This window comes from Pongo pygmaeus, chromosome 14 (genome assembly GCF_028885625.2).
Source record: "Pongo pygmaeus isolate AG05252 chromosome 14, NHGRI_mPonPyg2-v2.0_pri, whole genome shotgun sequence".
In the NCBI taxonomy this organism is placed as follows: domain Eukaryota; kingdom Metazoa; phylum Chordata; class Mammalia; order Primates; family Hominidae; genus Pongo; species Pongo pygmaeus.
Window position 1 is genome coordinate 53,439,847 of NC_072387.2, and position 4,127 is coordinate 53,443,973.

Genomic DNA, 4,127 nt, shown 5'->3' on the forward strand with positions numbered 1-4,127 from the left:
TCTGATAAGCTTTGTTTTTCACAAAGTAATGTGGGATGATTACCCAGTGCCCTGTGGTCTTCTAGAAGTTTGCAAATTGATTTTTTGATTATTTGTTCCAGTGATTTTCCAAGTAGTCAGTGTTTTTCCAAGTTATTCAGCTTTACAGTGTGGGTGAGTTAAAGTTCATATTTGCTTTCATATTAATATATGAAGTGTTAATGTTGTAATTATTTAGGATATTTTTGCATGCGGCATCAGATATACTCTGAGGGAACATACATATGAATCTGCATGACTATAAATACACTTGTTGAGGGGCACAAAGCAATTTTCATGTAGAATCCATCAGAGTTTATGACTATATGCAAAAATGCAAGCATACAGGAACACATGGTTAGTTCAAATACCCCAAACAGGTTAAGCTCATCACTTTCTAGAAATGATTATATATGATGAATTTTTAAAAAAAAAAACTTCAAGCAGAAAAATTAGTACTGTGTTTATGTAGCTATACTGTGAACACTGACCAAAAATACAAAAGAATATTTTTTTGGCCAGGCACGGTGGCTCATGCCTGTAATCCCAGCACTTTGGGAGGCTGAGGCAGGCGGATCACTTGGGGTCAGGAATTCAAGATCAGCCTGGCCAACATGGTGAAATCCCATCTCTACTAAAAACATAAAAATTAGCTGGGCGCAGTGGCGCACACCCAAAATCCCAGCTACTCAGGAAGCTGAGACCCAAGAATCATTCAAACCCAGGAGGCAGAGATTGCAGTGAGCTGAGATCGCACCACTGCACTCCAGTCTGGGCGACAGAGGGAGAGCTCATCTCAAATAAATAAATAAATAAATAAATAAATAAATAAATAAATAAATAAAAATAAATGAATCTTCTCTGCACTCAATCCCCCTAAGCCCCCCTCCTTGAAGCCAGGATTTGGAGGGAGTGGTGTCTGGCTAGAGCACCAGGCAGGAAGTCAATCTTTTGTGGATACAATCTAAAGTCCAATAGTAGGGAATCAGAGAAATAAAATCTCAGAATAGATGTTTCCCGGGTAAAACGAGGGTCTAAGTTAAACGACTGCTAAGGGCCTTTCCAGCTCAAATAGTCTATGAACCTAAAGACTGACTATGAGGATGATGAATAGAAGTTATGGCAAAATGTTTTACAAAAAGGCAAAGCCATAAAATGCCAAATATAACTTAAGTAACCATCTCCCCACAAAGTTAAACCCTTTCATATTATTAAGTACCTGTCTTCAGAAATATCTACTATGCTCTGAGTCCACTAAATATTACAGCCATCTCAAGAAAGCTTCTGTCAAATCCATGAGGTCAAAACTCTATTTTATGAAAATGAATGATTAATAGGATGAGTAGACATCACAGCCTTTATATAAATGGAATTCACCTGCCATCTGAAAGCAGTTTCGTCTTGCTTTTTGGAGACAGGATCTCGCTAGCCCAGAATGGAGTGCAGCAGTAATCATAGCTCACTGCAGCCTCGAACTCCTGGGCTCAAGCGATCCTCCCACCTCAGCCTCTTGAGCAGCTAGGACTACAGGCACTCACCACTGCCCGGCTAATTTTTTTTTTTTTTGAGACGGTGTCTCCTCACACTGTGCAGGCTGGTCTTGGTCTCCAATTCCTGCTCAAGCGATACTCCCACCTCGGCCTCACAAAGTGTTGGGATTGTAGCCATGAGCCCCTGCGCCTGGCCTGAAAACAAGTTTAAAACAAACAAAAACTACACAGCTTCTGTCTGGCAGCCCCCGGCATCAGCTACCCTCCCTGGCCTTGCACCTTAGGCTCAGGAGCTATGAGAGCTGCATTACCCCTTCTTGTTTCCCTAAACCCTAAGAAAAACTTAAATAATCCCTGATTAAGCACTCTGCTAAGAATATATCATGAGTTTCCTACAGGGCCCCTGACTGATACAGGGATAATAATATCATCTGAGAGTAAAATAATCTAAAATAATAATCAAAAAATAAAAATAGGCCCGGTGCGGTGGCTCATGCCTGTAATCCCAGCACTTTGGGAAGCCGAGGTGGGTGGATCATCTGAGGTCAGGAGTTCTAGACCAGCCTGACCAACATAGGGAAACCCCATCTCTATTAAAAATACAAAATTAGCTGGGCATGGTGGTGGGCCTCTGTAACCCCAGCTACTCAGGAGGCTGAGGCAGCAGAATCGCTGGAATCCGGGAGGCAGAGGTTGCAGTGAGCCGAGATCCTGCCATTGCACTCCAGCCTGGGAGACAAGAGCGAAATCACGCCTGTAATCCCAGCACTTTGGGAGGCCGAGGCGGGCGGATCACGAGGTCAGGAGATCGAGACCATCCTGGCTAACACGGTGAAACCCGGTCTCTACTAAAAAATACAAGAAATTAGCCGGGCGTGGTGGCGGGCGCCTGTAGTCCCAGCCACTCCGGAGGCTGAGGCAGGAGAATGGCGTGAACCCGGGAGGTGGAGCTTGCAGTGAGCCGAGATCGCGCCACTGCACTGCAGCCTGTGCGACAGAGCGAGACTCCGTCTCAAAAAAAAAAAATATATATATATATATATCGTCTTTATTTTAGTCTTTAAATATAGTCTTAATTTTAGATAATCTCATCTAATATCAAAGGGATGCATTTATTTGCATAACAATTGGAAACTGTCACACGTCAATACTAAGACTTCTAATTCTAATCTAGCATATCACAAATTCTTAAAGTTTTTTTAAAACACAATGTGTCAAATAAATATATCAAGAGGAAAATGTGTTGGTTTTGTTTTGTTTTGTTTTGCCATCGGCTAGAGCCTCAGTATTTGTTATAACCTAATTTTCTTCCCCACCTTCCAAACTGGTTTAGTTAGCTCTCTGCATCACAAACACAATACATTGTACATTGAACTACCCTGCCTTTAATAATATGTATTTTCTAGAAATCTTGTCCTAGAATGACTTTAGATAACTTAGAAGCCCTGCAATGCCTCCCTCCCTCTCCCAGCATCCTCCTCTCTAATAACAACAAAAAACCCTATAATGTTCTAAAATTGCATCTTTCCTTTTTCTTTCAAAAAAGAGCACTCTTTTGGTCATTTGCTCATCTTCACAGTACAAGGAGAAAATACTGTAGAAAAACCAGCGGGTGTATTTCGGCATGCGACCGCTTGGTTCCCCCGCTTTCCTTCACCTCAGACCTAATCTCTCATTTCAAAAGCTGACTTCACGCTGTTGCCAGATACGTCCCTTCCGCCACCTGCTGCAGGTGGCTGGGGTCTGAGTAAGCTTGACCCTCACACCCGCTCCAGGGGTAGCTCCTTGGTTCCCTTCAGCCCCGATGCGTCCTGCGTGCTTTGAAATGGAATTACAGTTTTGGCTAAAAACATGCCTTTTTCGACTTAGGAAGAATCTAAATTGACTAGAGACGCCAGTCTAAAATCTTGATTTTCCCACACCGGGAGTCGAACCCGGGCCGCCTGGGTGAAAACCAGGAATCCTAACCGCTAGACCATGTGGGAGACGACGACAGCGACTTCGAGCCTAGGCAAATTGAGTCTTCTCAGTTGGCTTCCGCCCGCTCCATCGTGTTCATCCGTGGGCGTCAAACCTGCTCCTGCGCCTGCGCGGAGTCTGCAGCCGCTTAAACCGTTCAGGTTCGCATTCTACTGTTTCTCTCCTTGCAGGGGCCCTTGAATCCTTCTTCAATCGGTGTCATAACACCGCGCAGTGGAGGCCACGCTGCACTGGCCGGTGTCCGCCGACGGGGTGTGTGCCACAGACGCTCAGTGCCTTGCCCGAATCTGTCCCTCCCCGCAGCGCTGGTCCAGGCTGGCCACAGGCACCACCCCGTCCCTGAAAGTGGATCTTTTCCTGTGAAAAAACAGGAATGAGGACTGCCCGGAAGCCTGGAACATTCCAGGTTCTGATGACCCAGCGGCTAAAGGCAGGATTTGTGTCACCGAAAGCAGCCAGTGGCGGTCTGTAAATGTAGCTTTGAAAAGTGGAGAAAGTCTCTTACTGCAGGCGTTCATGATAGATGGAAACTCCGTGTGGTTTCCAAGGCCCTTCTCGATTTGAAGCATTTCAAGGGAGCGGTTGATGCCTTAGCAGTCTACTGTTTGAATTAGGGAAATGCAAAGAGTCAGCCACTGG

At 44.9% G+C, this 4,127-nt stretch overlaps 1 non-coding gene across 1 annotated transcript; it reads right to left on the reverse strand.

The window, feature by feature from the left end:
- Positions 1-3,421: 3,421 nt before the first annotated feature.
- TRNAE-UUC (transfer RNA glutamic acid (anticodon UUC)) lies at positions 3,422-3,493 on the reverse strand. Its single transcript has one exon. It is a non-coding gene; the product is annotated as a tRNA-Glu (tRNA).
- Between the last annotated feature and the right edge of the window lie 634 nt (positions 3,494-4,127).